Consider the following 12,574-nt stretch of genomic DNA (forward strand, 5'->3'; position numbering starts at 1 on the left):
TCTCCTTCTGCCTTCAATCTTTCCTAGCCTCAGGATCTTTTCAAATTAGTCAGTTCTTCGCATCAGGTGGCCAAAGTTTGGAGTTCAGCTTCAGCATCAGTCCTTCCAATGAGCACTAAAGACTGATGTTCTTTAGGATAGACTGATTAGATCTCCTTGCACTCCAAGGGACTCTCAAGAGTCATCTCCAACATCACAGTTCAAAAGATTCAATTCTTCTGTGCTCAGCTTTCTTTATAGTCCAACTCTCACATCCATACATGACCACTGGATAAACCATAGCCTTGACTAGATGGACCTTTGTTGGCAAAGTAATGTCTCTGTTTTTGAATATGTTGTCTAGGTTGGGCATAATTTTTCTCCAAGGAGCAAGTGTCTTTTAACTTCATGGCTGCAGTCACCTTCTGCAGTGATTCTGGAGCCCAAAAAATAAAGTCTCTCACTGTTGCCACTGTATCCCCATCTATTTGCCATGAATGATGGGACCAGATGCCATGATCTTAGTTTTCTGAATACTGAATTTTCAGCCAACTTTTTCACTCTCCTCTTTCACTTTCATCAAAAGGCTCTTTAGTTCTTCTTTGCTTTCTGCCATAAGGGTGGTGTCATCTGCATATCTGAGGTTATTGATAGTTCTCCCTGCAATCTTGATTCTAGCTTGTGCTTCATCCAGCCCAGTGTTTCACATGATGTATTCAGTGGAAATATATAATTAGACAGATATCATTGTCAAGTTATACCATTCATTTAGGGGAGTGAGTTCATGAATATTAGCATATTACTATCAACAACTACTGACAAATTTCTACCTAAATAAAAGCTGAGTACATGAGCACATAATGAGAATGTATCATGAACCAAGAATTATAAACTATCCAATTATGTACACTTGAATTTAGAAATAATTAAAAAGAATAAAATAAAATTCTTTCACAGTAATTAAATCTCCTGACCAATTAGAGATCATATAACCACACATTACTGTGTTGAATGGTGGTGGTTTAGTCGCTAAGTTGTGTTTGACTCTTGCGACCCCATGGTCTGTAGCCCTCCAGGCTCCTCTTTCCATGGGATTCTCCAGGCAAGGATACTGGAATGGGTTGACATTTCCTTTGTTGAACAGAAGGGGGAAAAAATTCAAGCCAGAATTTTGAAAAAATGATTTTTCATACTCAAGTTTTACAAAGAGTTCACAGTTCTAAAAGAATCAAACAGTGCTATATTTAGCAGAAGATATTTTATTTAAATGTCAAAGCCTACTCAAAATATAATAAGCCCTCAAACACTATTACCTATTAATACTAAGAAACCATCTGTTATAAGGATAGGTAAAAGACCAACGCCTGAAAAGAAAAGTGAGAAATATAAGTAAGTAAACCACAGTGCAGATCTTCCTTGATTTACAATGGGGTTGCTATTACTAAGTCACTTCAGTCGTGTCTGACTCTGTGCGACCCCATAGATGGCAGCCCACCAGGCTCCCCCGTCCCTGGGATTCTCCAGGCAAGAACACTGGAGTGGGTTGCCATTTCCTTCTCCAGTGCATGAAAGTGAAAAGTGAAAGTGAAGTCGCTCAGTCGTGTCCGACCCTCAGCGACCCCACGGACTGCAGCCTTCCAGGCTCCTCCATCCATGGGATTTTCCAGGCAAAAGTACTGGAGTGGGGTGCCATTGCCTTCTCTGTACAATGGGGTTAAGTCCTGATAAACTTATTGTAAGTTGAAAATACCTAAGTCAAAAATGCATTATAACATCTAACCTACCAAACATCATGGCTTAAACTAGTCTATCTTAAACATGCTCAGAGCACTTACATTAGCATACAGTTGGGCAAAATCATCAAACACAAAGCTTTTGTAACAAAATGCTGAATATCCCATGTAATTTATTAAATACCATGCTGAAAGTGAAAATGAAGCTGAAATTCCAATACTTTGGCCACCTGATGCAAAGCGCTGACTCATTTGAAAAGACCCTGATGCTGGGAAAGATTGAGGGCAGGAGGAGAAGGGGACGACAGAGGATGAGATGGTTGGATGGCATCACTGACTCAATGGACATGGGTTTGGGTGGACTCTGGGAGTTGGTATGGACAGGGAGACCTGGCGTGCTGCAGTTCATGGGGTCACAAAGAGTCAGACACAACTGAGCGACTGAACTGACTGGCTGAAAGTGAAAAACACAATGGTTGTGTTGATACAGGATGGTTTTAAGTGTGTGTGTGTGTGTGTGTGTGTGTGTGTGTGCACACGTGCACACACTCAATCATGCCTGACTCTATGACCCCATGGATATATCCCACCAGACTCCTCTCTCCATGGAATTTTCCAGGCAAGAATACTGGAGTGGGTTCATTTCCTACTCCAGGGTTGTAATTGTGTCAGTTATTTCTTCTCATGATCACATGGCTGACTGGGAGTTTCAAAACACTGCCGTTGCCCAGTATCACCAGAGTAACGTGCCACTGCCACTGGCCCAGTAAAAGACCAAAATTTGAAGTTACAGTTTGTACTGAATGCATGTTGCTTTTGTATTTTCATAAAGTTGAAAATTTGTTAAGTTGAACCATTGTAAGTCAAGAACCATCTGTATAAGAAATATGATCAACACATAAGAAAAAAATTGTAACTATGTATGGTGAAGGATGTTAATTAGACTTATTGTGATCATTTCACAATCTATACAGATATCAAATTGTTATATTACACACCTGAAACTAATATAATGCTATATGCCAACTGTACCTCAATAAAAAAGAAATGTTATCAAATAAACAAAATGGGAAACATACAATCCTATTCACAGTAACTGTTTTTAAAATATATCAAAAGAATAGTACACTTAAATGTTCATGAATCAGATTTGGAAGTTTTAGAAGTCTAAGAATACCCACTGTTGAAGAGAATCTGTGGAAGCCAGCACAAAAGCATATCACTGGTGAGAATGTGAACTAAAGCTTCCTTTCTGGAAGGCAACTTGGAACTATATACCTAAAAATAAAATGTGTGTATCATTGGAAAAAGTCAAAGCCTGCTACCTCAGTAAATTATTTTGATTTGAGGATGCTATTAATACATGTCACCCATGCATATTTCCCTCTTCAGACTCACTGGACATGACTTTATATGCATAGCTCAGATGATAATACTCAATTATTCAGATAAGAATTCAGAAAATAAGCTAAAGTAGAGGTTCCAGCTTATGAACATGATGTTTAGCTTACCAAATATCTTATGGGTTGCTAAAGAAAAGTGTGAGTAGAGATGAATGAATAGGCAAACATGGTTCAGAAAAAGGCCATGGGTTCTTTTTATCCTTAGGCCAGTACGATTTAATCAAGAGTCTAAACTATCTTTGCACATTAGTAAAGGCAGCCACCAGAGAATATTAGCTGTGAGATTTTTAGCAGAGGAAATCAGATAAATGAAAATGTGCTATCACTGCTCCTAGCTTAAATGAGCTCTTTCAATTCGGAGGTCATAAAATGATCATTCTGTAAGAACAGTACCCATCATTTTCCTACTTCTTATGACTCAAAGATAAATTGTTAGATGTTTTCTTTGATGGAAGAAGGATTCAAAGTAGAATTAATCTTTTACCAAGCTTCAATCAAGGTGAAATTCAACCAGTTTAGAAAATATAAAGTAAATCAGCTCATTTGAACCAAAACAAACTCTTACCATAGTAATTCTGACTTTACAATTTGAACTAAAAATAACCAACCATCCACTAGTTTTCAATGCAAGTATAATGCCTCAAAACTGTTTCCAATTCATTTTGCATTTTACAAAAAACAGATTTTTCAAATGGCTGAGTTATCCAGATCAGAACTGTCAGTCCTCAGGTAAAACAGGACCCTTGAAGAGTCAAAGATATATACTGGAGTTACTAAACTGTATGCAAAGTGACGATAACAAGAAGGTTCCTAGTTATATTTAGAAAAAAAATTAAATATAGAAAGTATTAACAAGTTCACCTTTGAAAAGACATATAGGGAAGAGTGGCTGCCTCTTCAACAATAATTAGAACTCTTAGACTAAGCTTTGAATTGAGACAGACTGAAAAGTTTAGATCTGGGAAGAACAAAAGAAACAAAATACCAAAAACAAACCAAAAAACACTGAACTATGTGCCATTTGATTGTCTTTCCCTTCTGGTCAATTTAAAGCAAAAACCAAACTCAACAAGATCAGTATTCATATGATTACCTTATTGTTGCCCTCATCATAGAGAGATTAGGAGTAAAAGCAAGCCACTTTTTTACCACCACTGGATGGCAGCTTCTACCCTGGCACTCTAAGATGGCACTCTTCATATCACTGTCTTCACATCCTTCAAAAGTCAGCACATGTGTCATTGTCCGCAGAAGGCCTCACCTGAGCCCATGGGCCTGCCTAAGTACCTTTCCTACATGTGATTATGATCCCCCTAGTTGAGGAACAAGGTTGTTCCACCTTGTTCTAAAATCACTGATATATGTCTCTCTGGTATGAAACTGGGAACTATGTGGAATATTCCTCTACTTGAGAATGTCACATCACATACTGTCTAGTACCTTTTCGGAACATAAAGAATTATGTATGGTGATGGATGTTGACTACATTTCTTGGTGATCATTTTATAATATGTACAAATACTGAATCATTACGGTGTACATTTGAAACTATTATATATCTATACCTCAAAAAATAAACATTGCATAAAAAGGAAAAAAACTAAATTTCTGAATTTATGTAGTAGAGGATGAGGTGGTTGTATTTATTTGATACAATTCCCTTTGTGAAATCAGAAACACAAATTTATAGTTGCAATTACAATAATAGCTTCAAATCATGGAAAATTAATGCCTCCTCTACAATTCTTAATTTTCTTATCTGTAAAATGTGATAATTCATGAGATTCTAGTTAGAAAGGACTAAGTTCCTTATTGAATTGTGTTAATTTTAAATAAGCATTTAAATATTATTATTAAAACCTATGAGGGTAAACCTATTAGATGCAAGCTCAATCCCTGGGTCGGGAAGATCCAATGGAGGAGGGCATGGCCACCTACTCCAGTATTCTTGCCTGGGGAATCCCATGGACAAAGGAGCCTGGCAGACTACAGTCCATAGGGTCACAGAGATTCAGAGACAATTGAAGCAACTTAGCAAGCATGCAGCGTGTGTGAGTGTATAATCTACCTTAACTGGAGCAAGGAGTGCCTTTTCTGTCTGTGTTTTGGCAATGTAACACTGGAAAAGATGAAGTAAATCACACTTTCTTGAATGTTCTCCTCTATTCATTATGAAGCCAAGCCAAAATAAGCCAGTAGAAATCATATAGAACAGAAGTAGGAAAAGATGAAGTAGAAAAAAATTACACAATGTCCTCTGTTCCATTCAAATAAGTGGGTTTTCCTGATTCTTCAATAAACAATTTGTTTCCTTAATCTTGATATAGTGCTACAGTTTCATAATTTTAAGATTCATTTTGAACACTGAAAAAGTCTAATCTGCAATACTCCAAGTGTATCCATCCCCTTCTGTGACCATTATTCACAAATTTTGCAATGACTTACAAAAGCAAGATGTTTCACAATCATTTTGATGTGCCTACCACTACAACAAAATTTGAACTACCAAAAGGGATCTCAAATGTTCTCTGAGTCATAGACAGCATTTGGAGACAGAACTTTCCCACAAATAAAGAAGCTACATCATATAATGATTCATTGTGTTGAATTATGAGGGAACCAGAGGTTAGCAGTCATATGAAGTAATCAGTTTATCCATAAATTGCCCTTACTTTAAAATTTAATAATCTTGCTATCTCAAGTAAGATCAAGTTTTTTTAAATCATTTATTACATAAAAATTTTGAGTTTCATTATTTTACAGCTATTTTCTTCCTTTTTATCAAAATAAAATACAAAAACATTGTATAAATTTCTTAACATTGACTTCTTTTGTCACCAGTAATAAAGTTTTCCTCTATAGACCATCAGGAAAAAGTACAATGTACCTTCCAATGTCATTTTTCAATGAAATAAAGCTGAACTCAAAATAAGAACTCAAAATCTGACCTATGCCAAACATGGAGATTGATCTGCATCCAGAGAACTGGATGAAGCAGAGAAAACTCCTGTGGCTGCATATTTGGGAATGAGCCAGAAAGGTTCATTTTCCCACACAGGAAGGCAAAATTCTTATTTGCAAAACTTCCTTGGACCCATCTGGTTCTGTAAGAAACGAAAAAATCAGGAGTAAACATGAAATCACCCAGAAAATAGATGTTTATAGGAAACAAGCTGTCCCTATGGTAGCAAGATCAGGGGACAGGAGAGATGAAAAATGCTGTATTACTTTGATTGGCTGTATCAAAATTTAAGTTAAGTGAATCCAGACACAACATCCAGCTAGCCCAGAATATAGCATTGGCTTCTCTCTCGCCGTGAGCTTACAAAATTAAAATAAATAAATAAGTAAAACCTTTCAAAAGTAATGTCCTATCCAAGCTATAAGCAGTGCTTGATATATCTGCATCTTTTGACCCAGGAGAGAACTCACTCTGAAACATTATATTCACTTGATTCCCAGGATAACAACTGGTTGTCCTTCTTTACTACCAGTTGCTAACTTTCTTAGTTTCCTTGGTTGTACTGTTCAAGGGTTTAGTCCTTAGACTTATTTCCACATCTAGGTCACTCACCTCCCACATTCTATCGCATGCATGTTCAGTCACTCACATTCTATTATCCACTCCTACAAAGTTTTAAGATACTACATCTATGCTGATGAGTTTGAAATTTACCTTTTAAGCTGACAGTTCTCACTGTATTTCATACTTCACATGTTTAACAAATTAAAACTTGCTATTTAACATGTCCAAAATCAAATTATTTTTTCTCCTCAAACCGCTTCTTCCCTTAGTCTCCTTCATCTAAATAAATGGAAACACCAAATTTCCATTGACTGAGAACAAAAATTTAAACATCACGTTGACTCTTCCCTTTCAGACTCTAAGTACAATTCACAAACAGATCTTGACAATGCACTTTCTAAATATATTAAAAATGTAACAATTTAGTATCATTTTAACCATGGCTACCCTGGTCCACAGAGAAAGCAATGGCAACCCACTCCAGTACTCTTGCCTGGAAAATCCCATAGATGGAGGAGCCTTGGTAGGCTGCAGTCCATGGGGTCACTAAGCGTCGGACATGACTGAGCGATTTCACTTTCACTTTTCACTTTCATGCATTGGAGAAGGAAATGGCAACCCACTCCAGTGTTCTTGCCTGGAGAATCCCAGGGGCGGTGGAGCCTGATGGGCTGCCGTCTATGGGGTCACACAGAGTCGGACACGACTGAAGCGACTTAGCAGCAGCAGCAGCAGCACCCTGGTCCAAGACAGCACTAGGCTTAACCTGGATCATAGTTTTGCTTCTATGTTTTCCCTACTCTTCATCCTCAAAACAGAGTCACAGTCATGAAGTAAAACCCTTCTCCTCAAAGTTCTCCAACAGTGTGTGATGAAAACACAATCTTTTCGATGATTTAGCAAAGTCTGTAGGACCCACGACCTTGATTTTTTTCTCTGATCTTATCTCGCACTTCTTTCTCTTTTGCTCATTTTACTCCAACTACATTAGATTCCATGCTGTTCTCTGAATACACTGAACTGCTACTTAATTCCCTCTGCAGGTGATGATTTAATCTCAGATATCCATAGAAGCATCTTCACTTTCTTTAGATCCTTAAGTAACACCATGTCACAGAGACTTCTGCAGACTACCTTAAATGAACATCCCACTTATATTCTTCACCCACTCATCCTATTGAATAGACTCTATTGCTTTTCACCATCCTTTGTATTACATACCAAATATTTTTCCCTTGTCTCCCACCCCATTCCTCCTAAAATGTAATGTCCTTTAGGGCAGGGAAAGTATGTTTGTTGTTATATTCCTTGTGCCTAAAATAACACCTGGCATTGACTAGACTCTCAAAGAAAACTTTAATGAATACCAGATACAATAAAAAATGATAAACAAAATAATTTCAAATGAGTATGTCAAAATGAAAGAATTATATGTACAATTCAGTTGCTCAGTCGTATCTGACTCTTTGCGACCCCATGAATTGCAGCACGCCAGGCCTGCCTGTCCATTACCAACTCCCGGAGTTCACTCAGACTCATGTCCATCGAGTCAGTGATGCCATCCAGCCATCTCATCCTCTGTCGTCCCCTTCTCCTCTTGCCCTTAATCCCTCCCAGCATCAGAGTCTTTTCCAATGAGTCAACTCTTTGCATGAGGTGGCCAAAGTACTGGAGTTTCAGCTTTAGCATCATTCCTTCCAAAGAAATCCCAGGGCTGATCTCCTTCAGGAGGGACTGGTTGGATGTCCTTGCAGTCCAAGGGACTCTCAAGAGTCTTCTCCAACACCACAGTTCAAAAGCATCAATTCTTCGGCACTCAGCCTTCTTCACAGTCCAACTCTTACATCCATACATGACCACAGTCTTGAAAAACCATAGTCTTAACTAGACGAACCTTTGTTGGCAAAGTAAAAGTAATGTCTCTGCTTTTGAATATGCTATCTAGGTTGGTCATAACTTTCCTTCCAAGGAGTAAGTGTCTTTTAATCTCATGGTTGCAGTCACCATCTGTAGTGATTTTGGAGCCCAAATAAATAAAGTCTGACACTGTTTCCACTGTTTCTGCATCTATTTCCCATAAGTGATGGGACCGGATGCCATGATCTTCATTTTCTGAATCTTGAGCTTTAAACCAACTTTTTCACTCTCCTCTTTCACTTTCATCAAGAGGCTTTTTAGTTCCTCTTCACTTTCTGCCATAAGGGTTGTACAATCAACATTAAATGAGGTTTATGTGCAAGTCAGTTTTGTGGATAAACTAATGTACCAGGATTCTGACTGGACTTCCTTTTAAGTGGGAAGAATAATATAAGGATAACCCAAGGTAGCATCCAGCCTGTGATATCAGTAAACTAGTATATATTCAGTTCTAGAGATATTCCTGTAAATCTTATATAAATGGATAACAATAATATGAATCATTAACTGGAAGTTTATCATTCTTCAGCAACAACAAAAAATTATATGAATTTGGGGGCTACAGAGAACAGTAAGATAATGATTTGCATTTTAAATTCTTTCAACAAAAATACACTAATAAATTCCAGACATAGGGAAAATTCCATACATTCTGATTTGCAGTAATGGAGAAGTGAAAAAGAAATTTATAGCACATGTAAACTTTAGCAGCAAGTATTTAAATGATTGTTTTAAACTGTACATGAGTATTTGCTTTGTCAATTGATTAAATAAATAATTATTGGAGTTCTGGTTTAAGATGACTGAGTAGAAGGATGTGCACTCATCTCCTCCTGCAAGAGCACCAAAATTGCAACTAGCTGTTGAACAACCTTCAGCAGGAAGATGCTGGAACCCACAAAAAACAAAAAAGATACTCTTCATCCAAAGACAAAGAAGAAGCCACAGCAATATGATGGGAGGGGCATAATCATGATAAAATCAAATCCCATACCCACCTGGTGGGTGACCCACAGATTGGAGAACAATAATACCAAAGAAGTTCTCGCACCATTGTGAAGGTTCTAAACCTCACATCAGGCTTCCCAGCCTGGGGATCTGACAAAGGGACTGGAAATCCCAGGGAATCTGGCCTTGAGGGCCAGCAGGATTTGATTATAGGTCTTCCAGTGGAGAGGGAAACAGACTCCAGTCTTGGAAACAGAAAAAACTTTTGCATTCACAAAGACCCAGAGGAGAGGGGCAGTGACCCCACAGAAGACTGAACCAAAACTACCTGCCAGTGTTGGAGGGGCTCCTGTGGAGGAATGGGTCAGCTGGGGCCCACAACAGGGATGGGGGCACTGGAAGGTCCCCCTTGGCTTAAACCCTCTTGGAGTTCTTCATTCATCCTACCATAGAGCCTGTAGGCCCCAGGACTGGGTTTCTTGAGGCCAAACAACTACCAGGGAGGTAGTGCAACCCCACTCATCAACAGATAGCTGGATTAAAGCTTTACTGAGCAAAGCCCTGCCCATCAGTTCTTCCCATGCCAGTGCCTCCCATCAAGAAGCTTACACAAGCCTCTTAGCCTTATCCATCAGAGGGCAGACAGATGAAGCCAGAAAATCTCACAGTGGCTAAAACACAAACCATATTACAGGAAGTTAATCACGATAAAAAAGCAGAAAGTTATGTCCCAGATGAAGGAATAAGATAAAATCCCAGAAAAACAACTAAATGAAGTGGAGATAGGCAACCTTCCAGAAAAAAAGAAGTCAGAATAATGATAGTGAAGATGATCCAGGATCTTGGGAAAAGAATGGAGGTAAAGATTAAGAAGATGCAAGAAATGTTTATCAAAGACCCAGAAGAACTGAATAACAAACAAACAGAGATGAATGATACACTAAAAAAGTGATCTTGAGAAAGAAGAATGGAACTGGAGGAATCAACCTACCTGACTTCAGGCTCTACTACAAAGCCACAGTTATCAAGACAGTATGGTACTGGCATAAAGACAGAAATATAGATCAATGGAACAAAATAGAAAGCCCAGAGATTAATCCACGCACATATGGACACCTTATCTTTGACAAAGGAGGCAAGAATATACAATGGATTAAAGACAATCTCTTTAACAAGTGGTGCTGGGAAACCTGGTCAACCACTTGTAAAAGAATGAAACTAGAACACTTTCTAACACCATACACAAAAATAAACTCAAAATGGATTAAAGATCTCAACGTAAGACCAGAAACTATAAAACTCCTAGAGGGGAACATAGGCAAAACACTCTCTGACATACATCACAGCAGGATCCTCTATGACCCACCTCCCAGAATATTGGAAATCAAAGCAAAAATAAACAAATGGGACCTAATTAACCTTAAAAGCTTCTGTACATCAAAGGAAACTATTAGCAAGGTGAAAAGACAGCCTTCAGAATGGGAGAAGATAATAGCAAATGAAGCAACTGACAAACAACTAATCTCGAGAATATACAAGCAACTCCTACAGCTCAACTCCAGAAAAATAAATGACCCAATCAAAAAATGGGCCAAAGAACTAAATAGACATTTCTCCAAAGAAGACATACAGATGGCTAACAAACACATGAAAAGATCCTCAACATCACTCAGTATCAGAGAAATGCAAATCAAAACCTCTATGAGGTACCATTTCACACCAGTCAGAATGGCTGCGATCCAAAAGTCTACAAGCAATAAATGCTGGAGAGGGTGTGGAGAAAAGGGAACCCTCTTACACTGTTGGTGGGAATGCAAACTAGTACAGCCACTATGGAGAACAGTGTGGAGATTCCTTAAAAAACTGGAAATAGAACTGCCTTATGATCCAGCAATCCCACTGCTGGGCATACACACTGAGGAAACCAGAAGGGAAAGAGACATGTGTACCCCAATGTTCATCGCAGCACTGTTTATAATAGCCAGGACATGGAAGCAACCTAGATGTCCATCAGCAGATGAATGGATAAGAAAGCCTTGGTACATATACACAATGGAGTATTACTCAGCCATTAAAAAGAATACATTTGAATCAGTTCTAATGAGGTGGATGAAACTGGAACCTATTATACAGAGTGAAGTAAGCCAGAAAGAAAAACACCAATACAGTATACTAACGCATATATATGGAATTTAGAAAGATGGTAACAATAACCCTGTGTACGAGACAGCAAAAGAGACACTGATGTATAGAACAGTCTTATGGACTCTGTGGGAGAGGGAGAGGGTGGGAAGATTTGGGAGAATGGCATTGAAACATGTAAAATATCATGTATGAAATGAGTTGCCAGTCCAGGTTCGATGCACGATACTGGATGCTTGGGGCTGGTGCACTGGGACGACCCAGAGGGATGGAATTGGGAGGGAGGAGGGAGGAGGGTTCAGGATGAGGAACACATGTATACCTGTGGCGGATTCATTTTGATATTTGGCAAAACTAATACAATTATGTAAAGTTTAAAAATAAAATAAAATTAAAAAAAAATAAAAGGAATCAACGGCAAAATAACTAAGGCAGAACAGATAAATTACCTGGAGGACAGACGGGTGGAAATCACTGCCACAGAAAAGAATACAGAAAGAAGGATGAAAAGAAATGAAGACAGCCTTAAGAGATCTCTAGGACAATATTAAATGCACCAACATTTTCATTATAGGGGTCCCAGAAGGAGAAGAGAGAGAGGAAGAACCTGAGAAAATCTTTGAAGAAATAATAGCTGAAAAATTCGTGAACATGGGAAAGGAAATGGTCAACCAAGTCCAGGAATCACAGAGAGTCCCAGGAAGGATAAACCCAAGGAGGAACAAACCAAGATACAGAATAATCAAACAGACAAAAATTAAAGACAGACATAAATTATTAAAAGCAACAAGGGAAAAACAACAAATAATATACACAGGAACTCCCATCAAGCTATCAGCTCATTTTTTAACAGAAACTCTACAAGCCAGAAGGGAAGCCATGATACATTTAAAGTGATTGAAGGGGAAGACCCTGCAACCAAGAAT

The sequence above is a fragment of the Bubalus kerabau genome, chromosome 9, assembly GCF_029407905.1.
Source record: "Bubalus kerabau isolate K-KA32 ecotype Philippines breed swamp buffalo chromosome 9, PCC_UOA_SB_1v2, whole genome shotgun sequence".
Taxonomy (NCBI): domain Eukaryota; kingdom Metazoa; phylum Chordata; class Mammalia; order Artiodactyla; family Bovidae; genus Bubalus; species Bubalus kerabau.